Raw genomic sequence first — 15530 nt, 5'->3', positions numbered from 1 at the left:
ATGATGGGCACACAGGTGAGTAAACAGAGGTGGACGTGTGCTGATGTGTGGGAGGGTGTGTGTATACACTCCCCGCTCTGTCTTCTGTGAGGTCCTGGGCCTGTGACACTCCAGGAGCACTGAGCACATTTAGCACCTGGGTATTAGCTTTTAAATATCCGAAAGAAACCAGGGCTTCTTGGTGAAATGGGTGATTCCAGGGTGGGGTGGGAGAAAATAGGATATGCGTCTTGAACATTTTATGTGGAAAAGAAGGAAGGTTCTTAAAGAATGATGGAAACATATTGGGAGGACACAGGAGCCAGCTTGAAAAAAGCCCACAACCAGCTGATTCTGGGATAAGTTGAGCATCACAATGATAGTTTGGGGTACACTCCATTGTCTGAGAATTCATGAATGCACAGTTTTTAAAAATTAATGATTCAAAAATTCGACAAGGACTAGGATAGTTACATAGCCTGACAGTATTTGCCACACAGTTTTTTTTTTTAATTTTAAAAGGAAAAAGTAACTTAGAGTTGAGAAGCCTGATAGACATCACCTCAATTAAGTAATAAAACTGATCATCGTCGCAAATGGTCGTTACTGAAATAGCATGCCCTCTATTAGCACACAGCAGCAATACATGAGCTGATCTCATCGTGAGAACGTATCAGAGAAACCTAAAGTGAGAGTTTGTGTACCACAAAACTGCGTCCTTGGAGAATGTCAAGGTCATGAAAGTCAAGGAGGACTAGGATCCGACAGCAGCACACAGCTCCGCGTTGTCTCCTGCTGCAGAGTGTGGGACGGACAGAGTGGGGAAGCACAGTGCGTGTGAGAGCAGACAGTGTTCCTTTCCTCGCTTCTGTGGTCGTCAGCGGTGATTTTCACAGGAGAAGGTCCTTGTTTATAGGGATGACCCTCATTTGAGAGTGACTGGGCGGTAAGTGAGAGAAACAAGACGACAGTGCCGCCAGGGCTACTCACCCGATTTTGAGTAAAAACTTTGTTAGCTAAGATCTGTCCTTCATTTATCTTGTTCTATTTACAGCTTCACTAGGACACTAGTGATTCAGGGTTGGGGGCGGGGAGGGAGAGGAGGGAATGCTTTGTACTGTATTTAGAAGTTTTAGAAAATTCGAAACTGTGAGACCTGTAGTTTCTCGAAGACGACAGAAAAGAGGGCTGCAGGGCATCTGCTGGGAGGAGAGCATTGCTCTTACAGGGACTCGCCATGCTGGTCCGCACACAGAGCTGGCCTGTGGCGACGGAGCGGGGCGGGGGCTGCTCACCGGGCTGGGGGTGGGCGACCAGCTGGGAGAGCTGGGGCTGGAGGCCGGGTGTGGCCACTGTCCTGCCCTGAGGTGGATTCATACCTGAGGACCTTCCTTCTCTCTGCAGTCGAGTTGTCTTCTGAAAGTGATCCCTCGTCTGCTCTCTTGAGTATGATAAACTGAGTATGGTTTAGTCTTTGAAGTTGAAATTATGTCATTATCAAATACCCTAAAACAATTTACTATTGCTTAGTGATAGTGTCCCTAGAACAGGTGTTCTTAGGATTACAGAAGAACTTACAAACTCAATATTGATGTTTAAAAAAGAAGACAGCCTTGCATGCATGCCTCTTGCTGAGGTGGTTTGTGTTTTGTTTGGTAAGGTCAGAGCAGGTAGAACATGTACCTCTGCTTCACAAACACTGGTGATTTACATGCTGCTCGTTGGACAGGACCGGTTTCCAGGCCGGTTAGTCAGCTTCCAGTGTGAAACCCTGACTCAGAAGCCGGTCGTCTGGGATGAGTCACCCTGCTCCTGCTGCGTCACGAGGTCCAGCGCAGCCTGGTTGCTCTCAACTGGCGCCCTTCCTGGAACCACAGACCCTGAGGATATTCAGGACTCTTCTCTCCCAAGACTGCATGTAACCAGTGTCCCCCACGATGCTTGGGAAGGTTGGAGCTGTCGCATTCAGCGCGGCCTTAGTGTGCCAGGGCTTCAGGCTTCACAGAGAGCTCTGAACGAGAGAGGCAGTGAGGACTCTGGGTTTGGCCGCCAAGCCACGTGGTGATCCAGGGAGCATCATGGAATGTGTGACCTCCCTCGGCAATACAGAAACACTCAATGTCTTCTTCCTCCTTTGCACTAAGGCACAGGCCCCCGGCCTTTCAGGTTCAGCAGTGAGAGGCCATGGAAAGGTGGGAATACCAAATGACCCTCGTTTGAGAGTGACTGGGGGATGAATGAGGGAAAACAAGACCACAGCCCCCAGGGCTGCTCAGTGGATTTGGCACATTTTGAGTAAAAACTTTCTTAACTAAGATCCCTTCTTCCCTTCATCTGTCTTACTCTAATTTAGAACTTCACTAGGTCACTAATACTCCTACCCGTTGTAGCAGTGAAAAGGTCTCAGCTTGTGAACTAGCTGTATAAAGCATTTTAACACTGATTCTCATCCACAAGTATTGAAACTACTACTTACACCTTCTGCCCCTACAAAGCCTGAATAAATGCCTGTCAGTTAATTCAGCTTGGTACATCAAGCACATATCGATCATCTGTAATACACAGCTAAGGGCTGCGATGGGCACGTGGGGAATACAAAGTATGTTCCCATCCCCAAGAATGTGCAGTCAAAAAGAAGAGAGAAAAGATCTACTCAGGTTTTTGAGTAGAATGTGATAAAAGCTAAAAGGCAAAAAATAAATCATTTTGCATACAAAGAAAAAGGAAGAATTGGGAACTTACATGGTTGTCCAGTGGCTAGGACTCCATGCTCTCAATACAGGGGGCCTGGGTTCAATCCCTGGTCAATAAACTGTGACACGCATGCCATAACTAAATATCCTGCATGCCACACCTAAGACCTGGTGCCACCAAATAAATAAATACTAAAGAAAGGAAAAAAGAAAATTGTTTACACTATAGAATGAGAAAAATTGAGAAAGAAGTGGAATGAGTTTGTCTTTGAAAAATGAGCATCTTTAGACAGGTATGGTGGTGGGAACATGAAGTTTGTGTAGAGGAACTAATGGGAGCCCAGTGGAAACAGTGTCAGACTTTATTTTTTGGGGCTCCAAAATCACTGCAGATAGTGATTGCAACCATGAAATTAAAAGACGCTTACTCTTTGGAAGGAAAGTTACGACCAACCTAGATAGCATATTAGAAAGCAGAGATATTATTGATATATTGTCAACAAAGGTCCCTCTAGTCAAGGCTATGGTTTTTCCAGTCGTCATATGGATGTGAGAGTTGGAATGTAAAGAAAGCTGAGCGCTGAAGAATTGATGGTTTTGAACTGTGGTATTGGAAGACTCTTGAGAGTCCCTTGTACTTCAAGGAAATCCAACCAGTCCATCCTAAAGGAGATCAGTCCTGGATGTTCACTGGAAGGACTGATGCTGAAGCTGAAACTCCAATACTTTGGCCACTTCATGTGAAGAGTTGACTCATTGGAAAAGACCCTGATGCTGGGAGGGATTAGGGGCAGGAGGAGAAGGGGACGACAGAGGATGAGATGGCTGGATGGCATCACCGACTTGATGCACATGAGTTTGAATGAACTCCGGGAATTGGTGATGGACAGGGAGGCCTGGTGTGCTGAGATTCATGGGGTTGCAAAGAGTCAGACATGACTGAGCAACTGAATGGAACCGAACTGAACTGAATGGGAGCCAAGACTCAGTTGGGGGTGAGGCTGCAGTAACTTGGTCTTAGACTCACACATGCATCAATCAGGAGACCTGCAGGAGTCATGAGCATGCCCTGGCACTTCCATAACTAGTTCAGTGATATGACTAACTGTCCCTTAGGAAAGAGTGTTTTAGAGCAACCTGCAGGAGTGGTGAGAGGGAAGGACCAGGTTAGGAGATCAGTTAGGAGACATATCCCTAGTCCACGTAACATGCAAAGCAAGAAGCAGAACAGGAATGAGAAGGAAGGATGATGTTAAAAAAGATAAACATGGAGCAAATGGATTGACTGCAGCAACTGGGTATGGAAAAGGAAATAAAGGTTACTTGCAGATTTTGGAACAGAGTGACCAAGAAATGGTGGGGCTGTGGCTGTGTTACACAAAGAGGGAACACACAGGAAGAACCTCAAGTCTGGGCCACAAGACACAGGACATTGGGAGTCCTCTGATGATAGAGTCATAGAACTGGATTAAATGAGATCCTGGTCAGTTACCTGTGCTCACGTTTCCCTGGACCTAAATAAACAACAGCAACAACTTTAGTCTGTATATTCTGGGAAGGATAGATGCATTTATACATCTCTGTGCTAATGATAGGCAAAAAATCTAATTAAATCCTCTCCTTTGGTGGGTTCAGACTATTTCTTTCAAGACCTACACTCATATACTTCATTTTAAAAAAGATATCACTGGCATGATGTATATGTTCTTTTAAAATTTATAAATACCTTTCATCTGTGATCTGAGCTTCTCTGGTGGCTCAGCTGGTAAAGAATCCACCTGCAATGCAGGAGACCTGGATTCAGTCCCTGGGTTGGGAAGATCTCCTGGAGAAGGGAAAGGCTACCCACTCCAGTATTCTGGCCTGGAGAATTCCATGGACCATATAGTCCATGGGGTCACAAAAAGTTGGACACAACTGAGCGACTTTCACTTCATCTGTGTTCAACTGATTTTTTGACAGGGGAGCTGACATTTTAACTGGGAAAGAATAGTAATTCCCACAAGTAGCCCTGAGAGAAATGGATATGCACATGCAAAAGAGTCAAGTTGACCCCTGCCTCACATCATAAATAGGAATTATTTCAAAATAGATCATGGGCCTAAATATAAGAACTAAAACTCAAAAGTTTATCATACTCAAAAGAAAAAAATAGGCATATGTCTTCATAAGCATATATACTGGGCAGTTGTTCGTTACATATGACACCAAAAGTATATACACCCCCAAAAAATAAATAAATAAAGGGGACTTCATAAACACAGAAATTTCTTTGCTTCACAGGACATTCAGGAAAGTAACAGACAACCTAGAGAACTGAAGAAACTTTTTGCAAATCACATATCTGGTAGGGGATTTGTAACCAAATAAATATAAAAACTAATGCAAAAAGTTGCATCATTATAAAAAAAGATAACCCAAATAAAAAATAGAGGATTTGATTAGACACTTCGCCAAAGAAGTTGGCCAAGAATCGCATGATATCATCATTAGCCATCAGGGAAATGCAAATCAAAGCCACAGTGTGATATATCACCTCACACCCACTAGGGTGGCTGTAATAAAAAAGACAGCCAATAATATGTGTCTACAAGGATGTGGATAAAGGACCGAAATGGTATGGACCTAACAGAAGCAGAAGATATTAAGAAGAGGTGGCAAGAATACACAGAAGAACTACACAAAAAAGATCTTCATGACCCAGATAACCACGATGGTGTGATCACTCACCTAGAGCCAGACATCCTGGAATGCAAAGTCAAGTGGGCTTTAGGAAGTATCACTACGAACAAAGCTAGTGGAAGTGATGAAATACCAGTTGAGCTATTTTAAATCCTAAAAGGTGATGCTGTGAAAGTGCTGCACTGAATATGCCAGCAAATTTGGAAAACTCAGCAGTGGCCACAGGACTGGAAAAGGTCAGTTTTCATTCTAATCCCAAAGAAAGGCAATGCCAAAGAATGTTCAAACTACTGCACAATTGCACTCATCTCACATGCTAGTAAAGTAATGCTTAAAATTCTCCAAGCCAGGCTTAAACAGTATGTGAACCATGAACTTCCAGATATTCAAGCTGGATTTAGAAAAGGCACCCTTAGAGTACATCATGAGAAATGCCAGGCTGAATGACGCACAAGCTGGAATCAAGATTGCCGGGAGAAATATCAATAACCTCAGATATGCAGATAACACCACCCTTATGGCAGAAAGTGAAGAGGAACTGAAGAGCCTCTTGATGAAAGTGAAACAGGAGAGTGAAAAAGTTGGCTTCAAGCTCAATATTCAAAAAATGAAGATCATGGCATCTGGTCCCATCACTTCATGGCAAATAGATGGGGAAACAATGGAAACAGTAACAAACTTTATTTTTTTGGGCTCCAAAATCACTGCAGATGGTGACTGCAGCCATGAAATTAAAGGACACTTGCTCCTTGGAAGAAAAGCTATGACCAATCTAGACAGCATATTAAAAAGCAGAGACATTACTTTGCCAACAAAAGTATGTCTAGTCAAAGCTCTGGTTTTTCCAGTGGTCATATATGGATGTGAGAGCTGGACTATAAAGAAAGCTGAGTGCCAAAGAATTGATGGTTTTGAACTGTGGTGTTGGAGAAGACTCTTGAGAGTCTCTTGAACTGCAAGGAGATCAAACCAGTCAATCCTAAAGGAAATCAATCCTGAATATTCATTGGAAGGACTGATGATGAAGCTGAAGCTCCAATACTTTGACCACCTGATGCAAAGAACTGACTCATCGGGAAAGACCCTGATGCTGGGAAAGATTGAAGGCAGGAGGAGAAGGGGACAACAGAGGATGAGATGGTTGGATGGCATTACTGACTCGATGGACACGAGTTTGAGCAAGCTCTGGGAGTTGGTGACGGACAGGGAAGCCTGGTGTACTGCAATCCATGTGGTCACAAAGAGTCAGACATGACTGAGCAACTGAACTGAACTGAACAAAGATGTGGAGAAACTGGAGCCCTCATAATGGCTGGTAAAATAGTGCAACCACTTTGGAAAACAGTCTGGCAGTTCCTCAAAAATCTAAACTTCAAATTACCATATGATCTAGCAAAGGTACTCCTCAGTATAAACCCAAAAGAATTGAAAACATATTATCTATGTAACTTGTACACTGACATTCATAGCAGTATTACTATGCAAGAATGTGGAAACAACCCAAATGGCCATCAGCGGTGGATGGATAAATAAAATGTTACGTATGCATATAATGGAATACTATTCAGCAATAAACAGGAGTTCAGTACTGGCACTTCCTATTAATATAGCTTGGATGCGACTTGAAAATGTTATGCTGTGTGAAATAAGCCAGTCTCAGAAGGCCACAGCTTCCGTGATTTCATTCCTGTGAAATGTTCAGAGCAGACAGATCCATAGAGAGGAAGTAGATCAGTGTATTTGGGGGAGGGGAGAGCAGGGAGGCCCTGTGACAGCTTGGGGCTTTTGGACTAATGTTCAGGGACTAGACAGTGCTGGTGGTTGGAGAACACGTGTATGTACGTAATGCCACTGAATTGTACACTTTAGAATGGTGGAATTGTACATTTTATGTGTGTTTTGCCACAGTATTTTTATTTGGGTGAATTTTATGGCATGTAAATTAGGTCTCAGTAAAGCTGTTATAAAAATACAAAGCATATCAGCCTGATTGTTTTCAGGGCACTGTGCTGAGGGGAAAGGTTCAATCCAAAGATCCTATAGTAGATGACTCCATTTTTATAACATTTCAAAGTGGCCAAATCATAGAAACCGAGGACAGATCAGCAGTTTGTAAATGTTGGGGATGGAGGGGAGGGGAGGGAGGTGGGTGATAAACGACAGCCAAGGCGTCCCTGTGGAGGACCTTGGGAGGTCCTTGTGGAGGTGGGTGCAGGACCTCCACAGTGGTGAACTTCACAGCACCAGGCACACGGGCACACAGATACCATCGGGATGGGTGGGACCTGAGCCCAGGTGCATGGCAGCCACGAGTGTCTGGTGTGATGTCTTACTGTCGTCGGCCTAGGACAGTGTGCCACTGGGGGAAGGGGCAGAACTGACACCTCTGTCCATGGGAATTTCACTTCAAAATGTGTAAGAGGAGCTGTGTCTCTTTGAAAACTTGTTCTGGAGGCAGACTTCTGTGCCTGTGAGATGTCCTCTTCTGACATGCCTTGGCCCAGTCTGGTCTCATCTCCAGGGGCGGTGACTGCGGTCCAAGTCCAGGACTCCAGTTATGTCCTGGTTACTTGTGTCCTCCTTCAGACCAAGCTTGCAGCAGGATTTATTGTTTGGTTAATTTCACCAATGCAGTATTTTCCGAAAATAAAGAGGAAGTGAAAGTGTGGAAAAGGCCTTTCTCGGGACTTTTGCCATGCTTTAGTTACGTTTAGCAGGAAAAAAAAAAAAGGTTGTTATTCTTTCCTATTCACTGATATTAGAAAGTTTCCATGTCACACTTTTATTTTAGCAAAGAGAAAATATGATTTTCCTGATGAATAAAACCACATTTCCGTGCAGTAGAGATCATCCTGCTAACATCTCATGTTGAAAAGATAAACAGCAGGATTAACTGTTTACTTTAGGAGCGCGGTCTGCTTGTTTTTCAGGAGGACACAGTGTCCTGCTGTATCTGGTTTCCCGTCTGCTTGCGGCTTGGAGCTGGGAAAGGCCCTGCCCCTCGTGCTACGCACCCCCCCAACCCTGCCCCCCCACCCCACACCGCACCCCCACCCGCCCCCGCCCCGGGCTGGGTCCAAATTCCCCTCCCAACCTCTCCTCCCCTTTCTCTCTTTCCTGCTTTTTTTCTCACTTTATCCTGGAATTTCTTCTGTTTATTTCTTAGATTGGGTTTAGTAAGGGATCATAACGTGGCGAGAAGGACCGTTGTTGATCGGAGACTGCTTTGGTTGACTCTGACCTAGAATAGAGCAGCCGGACCTGACTCTGATTCCGGGAATTCTTAGTGAAGTGCTCAGAACTGCTTCCACGACTCATGTAAACATCCACATGTCACTTCATCTGCTTCTCCCTTGGAACATGAGCATCCGCAGACACACGTGTGCACACACGCTCACTGGTTCTCTCCCACTCTGCTTCTGTGTCTGTGATGCAGAGCCAGTGAATGAAAGGAGGGAAAAATAAATATTTTTGAAAAGTTGGGAAGGGGCATTTGAAGCCTCAGAAATTAAATTATAGGCTCTCTGAAACCCCCTCTATGAATCAACAGTTTTGTTTTTCTTCTTCCTTATGCTTGTTTTGTTGCTTTCACAGATTAACAGTACATGCACATTCAGAATTTTTTAAATGTTCTTTAATTAGCATGATGAGATGATGAGACATTCAGCCTATAAGAGAAGGAAAGAAAGAAGCATTCTTAAAGACAAACATTAACTCCAAGGTGGACTTTATACTTCCATGGTGATACGGCTGGGGTTGAACCCTGCACCTCTTATCTGTTATTTTGTTGCTGGGCAGGTGCTATGCAGCACAGCAGTTTTACTCCCTTCCTCCAGCCTCACCCTCCTGGCTCATGAATGCAAGAAAGTCAAGGCACTGCAGCCAAGGGCTCTGGGACCAGGCGAGCGGCGACCGAGGGTTTGTCATTGATTTCAACTGCTCAAGCAGAGAGGCGCTTTCCTTACAACAGACCCGGGTGGTGGGGTCGGCACCCGAGGCACCTCCTGAGCTGGCTTCAGGGAGGACGGCGTTGTTTCTGAGCCCTCTCCACTGCCTCAGTCGCTGTCCTATGGGCCCTTCACGCAGGAGATCGGCCTTTTACAAAGGGGCTCACACCTCTTACCACTCAGGAGAGCTGATACCTGACCAGAGAATGCCACCTTCCTGTCAATCAGCTCTGTCTGGTAGCAAATTGGATTTGCCTGGTGGGTGAAGGAAACCGAGATGCTTAGGTGCAGAGTAGGGGCAGGCTCTTCACCAGGGGCCAAACAGATTGGAGTTACCTGGATTGTGAGGGTCAGAGCAGAGCTCCCAGCAGCCGGGCAGGTCTCCAGCGGTAGAGGAGCCCCTCCCCCACAGCCAGGCACCACGCGCTGACAGCCATGAGAGCGGGGGAGGGGTTTACTTGGTGAAGGTCAGTCTTTTAGGCTTGGGTGGAACCTTGAGCTGAGATAAGTGGCATTCTCTTGCCAGACTCTTGGAGAGTTTTGAATGGCAGACTGACAGGCTCTTTAACCCTTCCTCCCTGGAGACATCTTCTCTGTGCTGTTTTCAGCATTTATCAACGTTTATCCAAGTGGACCACGTCTGAAAGCAGCAGTTTACCTCCCAGGCAAGGCTTGGGATCCCAGCATCAGTGCTCAGCATGCATGAAAGTCACCTGCAGCCTGGGGCATGGTGTCACTGGGTGTCCTTGGCATCCTGGTTGGGGCTCCGAACATTCTCTGTTAAAACAACCACCTCCCATGCCAGCGGCTGTGTTTCTACAAAAGCATTTGGTCTGAGCCCTCCCAGCATCCCCATTAGTCCCCAGTGGCAGGAGGTGGGCATGCTGGCTGTCCTGGGCCAGTGATTGACCCACCTGGCCCTGGACCCAAACCCTCCACCCTACACAGGCTGCTCGCTGCGGCTCCACACCGCCCCCAGAGCGGCCCACCAGGGTGACATTTCTACCTCCATCCCTGTTTCCATAAACATAACTGATTTTAAATTAAGAATAATGCATGGGAATACCCAAATAGTAAGTAATCTTTCCCCTTATGACCACTTTCCCTCTATCTTTGTTCTTGCATAGTATTTTCCGGCCTTCTCTCAACTTGTCGAACATGGGAAAACTCCCATGTTGCTGTCCCAGCTTTTGAGTGTGCTGTGCGCCCTGCTCTTAAGTGTGTTCCTGTCAACCCTGTGCAGGACAGGCTTCAAGACCAGCCCTGGAAGAAGCCTTCCCCGACCACCTGGCCAGGCCCTTCCACCCCAGCACTTTGCCGCAGGCTCCAGCAGTCCCGCGCCTGTGCTCGTCTGTGTGCTTGGGCCAGGCCTTGCCCTGGGGAGGAGCTGAGGGCCCTGCCCAGGCCTGGGCCCACAGCAGTCCCGCCGTTCTTAGCACACAAGAAACCCTTCGAGGCTGGGGCACTGTTCGGGGCACGGGGATGAGCGTGTTCGTGCCACTGTTAGTGACTCTACAGCCCTCAAGGCCTCTCTGCGTCAAGCACTCCTGCATCTGACCCAGTAATTTTGCATTTGGCTCATTTCTTGTGTTCACACAAGTCAAGATGTCTTTTAAGGAAAAAAGAACAAGTCACACTTAAGTCTGCGAACTCAGAGAGTTTCTAAATACTCTTATAACTCACAAATAACGGCTGAAGAGCCTGGCACATGCTGGCTGTCCAGAGGGTCTTTGTTTGGCGAGGATGTGAGTTGCAGAGTCAGATAAGAACCAGCTTCTGGAGTAGCAGTGCACTGTGCACGGTGGACTCTCCCCTCGCACACAAGCATTGTAGCTGCAGAAACTGAACAACAATCATTTGAGCTTTTGGAAATTGTCCTAAGGGCACACAGCAGATGGAGGACATTCCATCTGTGGAATCATGGAAACCTACTATGTCTCAGTAAGAACAGTGAGTCTGTGGCTCTTGAGCCCTGACCTACTTCCTGCCAGCTGCTCCTGCTCTAAGCTCTGCTCCAGGGGCACAGACAGTGCCCAGTCCAGCACTCGGTCTCCCTCTAGGAGGGCTGTCCACCACATCCCTCATCCCCAGGCCTCTGTTGAGAGGCTCCACCCCAAGTGTGGGGGGCCAAGAGTACCTCCCCTAGCTCACCCCCAGGGTGAGAGGCTCGCCCAGAAGGCCCGCGCCCACCAGCACCCATGCTGGGGCAGAGGCATCCGTGCAGGCAGAGGGGCACTGCCCAGAGGGAGGTGGTGCCCAAGAGTGAAGGGAACGGGATCTGGGAGAGCAGTTCACAGAGTGCTTCAGGCAGATGACAGAGCCATGAGCAGGTAACAGAGAGCATCAGCGAAAGAGCCGAGGGCCGCCCAGGAATCGCTGTCGGACTTGAGAGACAGGAGGGGTGCGCTCAGGAGCAGTCGGCGCACCCACGGGGAGAGGTGGATGCAAAGCTCACTGCCCTGCAGGCCTCCACACCGCCTCCGTCCCCACACTGGACAGTCAGCTGCTTGACCCATGGACAACTCTTACAGCCAGTATCAGTGTCTCATAGCCACAGCATATTAAAAAAAAGTCACATGTGTGGAAATTTAACACTAGTATCTTTAAGATAGATAGGGCATTCTTCTGGTTTCCACCTGCCAAATAACCACTCCTGAACAGACTGAAACCGTAGTGCATTAGGTGAGCGGACAGGGGTTTCCTGGTGTTCTTGGGTATAAAATACTGTATTGCAAGGAAAATTGAACACAGTAATAATTATATACGATTTTGGTGTATTTTTTCCTCTGTAGATCTGACAAAGTAAATTTAGAAAAATTATCGCTAGCAACATTTTGGTGATGATTTTCAAGGAATACCTATTAATATATTTGAATATTAATGTTTGGTAAAACATAATTTGATTGCTAAGTAATGTCTGACTCTTTGCGACCCCATGAACTGCAGCATGCCAGGCTCCCCTGTCCTTCAGTGTCTTCTGGAGTTTGCTCAAACTCATGTCCATTAAGTCAGTGTTGCCATCCAACCGTCTCATCCTCTGTTGCCTCTTCCTCCTCCTGCCCTCAATCTTTACAAGCATCGGGGTCTTTTCCAATGAGTCAGCTCTTTGCATCAGGTACAGAAAGTATTGGAACTTCAGCATCAGTCCTTCCAATGAAAATTCAGTGTTGATTTCCTTTAGGATTGACTGGTTTGATCTCCTGGCTGTCTAAGGGACTCTCAAGAGTCTTCTCCAGCACCACAGTTTGAAAGCATCAATTCTTCCGTGCTCAGCTTTCTTTATGATCCAACTTTCACATCTGTACGTAAAGGTTGATTAGCTGATTATTAAGTATAATATTTATAGTTTTTCGGATACTCTAATTGTTATGCCTTTAGACTGTGCTGCCATATGTGGCTGTTTACATTTAAACTAATTACAGTTAGGTAAAACTTAAAATTCAGCTCCTCGCCCACGTTAGCCGCATTTGAAGTCTCAGCAGCCTGCGTGGCTGCCGCAGCGGGTGCAGAGCCACGCGTCAGCACGGTTTTTGAGCCCACACGCTGCTGCGGGCTGCCGTTCTCTGCTTTGCTCCTCACTCCCACTGTGTGTTCTTCGGGTTTACCTGTCTTGAAATAAGGAGTTTAGCTCCATTTCTGGCTAATTTCTTAGCCTGGTAATTTCCTACTTTTGTACATTTAAAAAGAGATTTATGTTAAATATGTTTATATGTTCATTTTATCTTATTGTTAAGAGTTCTCTTATGTAACATTATGTGGTCTTGGGCAAGACCCGAAAATCTTCTGATCTTCAGTTCTCTGTATGCTGAGTGAGGGTGGGAATAATCACACCCTCAGAGGCCGTCTAAGGATAAAATGGTGCCCATGGAACAGGGCCTGGCACCCACCACCCACTGTCAAGATGATGCATTTCTAACCCATGCCCACTCAAAAAAAGTAATGTTTGTTATTTTAAGCTTCTAACTTGTAGAATGACTTGCTATGTAGCAATAGATAGCTAATCGAATAACTAGTCAGTGAGGCAGACAAAAAAAGTTAGTGAAGGAACACAAGACTTGAAAAATACACTTAAGTAACTTGACTTACAGACCTCATACAAAACCACCTTTAACAACTAGAGCATGTCCATTCTTCTTGGTTGATATTGTCTTAAAAAGTGATTGTGTGCTAGGCCATACAGCAGATCTCTACAAATGTAAGAGAACCATTATCAGAGAGCATATTCTTTCACTGTAGTACAATTAAATTAGAGTTAATGACAAAAATATGTGCACTTTCAATCCTTATAGAAAAAAATTTTAAATACTTCCAAATAATTCCTGGATCAAAGAAGAAATAATAATGGAAATTTAAAAATACCTGGAACTGATAAATAATCGTAAAAATACTAAATATCAAATTTTATGTGATATCATTAATTTGATACTTAGAAGAAATGTTATAGTCTAAGCTCACTTTAGAAAGGAGGTTCAAAATTAAATAAGCCAAGGCTCTAACATAAAAAGCAATTTAAAAATAATAGGATAAATACCAAGAAAATAGAAGGAAGGAGATTATAAGCATAAGGGTAGAAATTAATGACATGAACTGAGTAAACAAAGCCAAGAGTTGGTTCTTTGAAATGATTAATAATAATTGAATGAAAAACTCATAAAGAGAGAAGAGAAGATATAAATAAGCACAACTGAAAAGGGAAGATATGAGGATCAGCCCCATCAGTTAGAGATGCAGTGAGAGGGTATTATTCTATCTTTATGCTAATAAACTTGAAAATGTAAACAAAATGGATAAACCCCTAGAAAAATATAACTTACCAGAAAATCCCCCAAAGTTCAACTATTATTCAAGAAATTGAGAGTTAAAGTCTTCCCAGGTAAAGAAAGCATGATAGCGAAGTCATTTTATTACTAAATCCTTTCAAAGTCATGTGTCGAAAAACATATGACTCAAGTCTTATACAAAGTTTTCACATGAAAAAGGAATTCCTGTCAGCTCATTATATGAAGCTGATATAAAGAATCCTGATACCAAATCTGAGAGAGAAAATTAAAAGGTCCATATCGCTCATGGGTATAGATAACAAGTCTGAATACACAGCAGAATCCTTGCTCTTTCTTGGGAGTAAAAAATTGGTTTCATACTTGGTAAACTGTCATTGTCATTTACCACATTAGTAAAGGAGATGAAAACATACAGTCTTTTCTTTGACTATGAAAAATGCATTTTATAAGCTCTAAGACCCATTCATGATTTTTAAACTTTCTCAGTAAACTAGGAATCTTTAACCTGATGAAGAATATCTACCACCAAAAAAAAAAAAAAAAAAAATTGAGGATACATACTTTCTTTAACACCAAGAACACAGTGAGGATGCCGTGTCACTGCCTCTGTTCACTGTTGCACTGAAGACATTCGAGGGCAGTCAGAGAAGATGATGCAAAAAGAGCATCGGGGCTGGGAGGTGGACGCTTTCCTTATGCACAGACCAGATGGTAACGTGAACCTCCTTAGAAGTGTTGTGAATAGTAAACTCCATTAGGATTGATGAATTACAGGAACTGATTGTACTTTCCATCCATTGGCCACAAAGAAAAACACCATCTAAAACAGCAAGCACAGCCATGCGCAGTCTAGTCACAGACAGATGGAGGTGGAGCACGGGCTGTACAGAGAACTGTGTTCTAAAAACTGCCCTGAGCGCCCCTCCCTCCCCCCAAGGCAGGACAGACTCCTGGTGCCGTCCCTGTGCCAGCCGGAGCGCCCTTCCTGCTCACAGCCCCAGAGCTTACTCCCCGCCATCTCCTTACAGTGAGAACATTCCAGCTACTGCAGTCACCCCCAGGGTACTGCCTCCCTGTGAAGGCGTTTGTGTTCCCTGAATGTGATGTAATTTATGGGAAACACCTCTTGATTCAGGAAAAACAAGTTGATCGAGGGCCTTTTCTGTGCAGACCTGCAGTGGTTTTTGGAGATTGCTGGTCAGGAGCAGGAAACAAGTGTAGTGCTTGGGGCTCCTGTGTGCTCCTCAGCCTGCTCCCACTGAGAGTGTGCTGACCGCCTGGCTCCCGTCCCCGTGGGCCATGGGGACAAAGCTGCCTGTGAGAGCAGAGCAAGGCGGGAGGGTGTGTGTGCTGGGTGTGAACATGGTGAGGAGAGTAGTAGGGGGCCCTGAGTGCCTCCCTCCCCACCCAAGGCAGGACGGACTCCAGGCAGAAGAATAAACAGGAGC

General features: G+C 45.3%; 1 protein-coding gene and 1 long non-coding RNA gene across 3 annotated transcripts in view; one reads left to right on the top strand and one right to left on the bottom strand.

The window, feature by feature from the left end:
• Positions 1 to 15530, top strand: part of SPIDR (scaffold protein involved in DNA repair) — a 280562-nt gene that overhangs the window by 221183 nt on the left and 43849 nt on the right. The gene's annotated exons all lie outside the window — the stretch shown is intronic.
• LOC129626662 (uncharacterized) lies at positions 11698 to 14970 on the bottom strand. The gene is made up of 3 exons (XR_008702137.1): positions 14644 to 14970; positions 13392 to 13488; positions 11698 to 12600 (listed from the first exon to the last, which is right to left on the bottom strand). It is a non-coding gene; the product is annotated as an uncharacterized LOC129626662 (long non-coding RNA).

The sequence above is a fragment of the Bubalus kerabau genome, chromosome 14 (assembly GCF_029407905.1).
Source record: "Bubalus kerabau isolate K-KA32 ecotype Philippines breed swamp buffalo chromosome 14, PCC_UOA_SB_1v2, whole genome shotgun sequence".
NCBI lineage: Eukaryota > Metazoa > Chordata > Mammalia > Artiodactyla > Bovidae > Bubalus > Bubalus kerabau.
The sequence above is the reverse complement of the archived record's forward strand: the minus strand, read 5'-3'. Positions and strand labels throughout refer to the sequence as shown.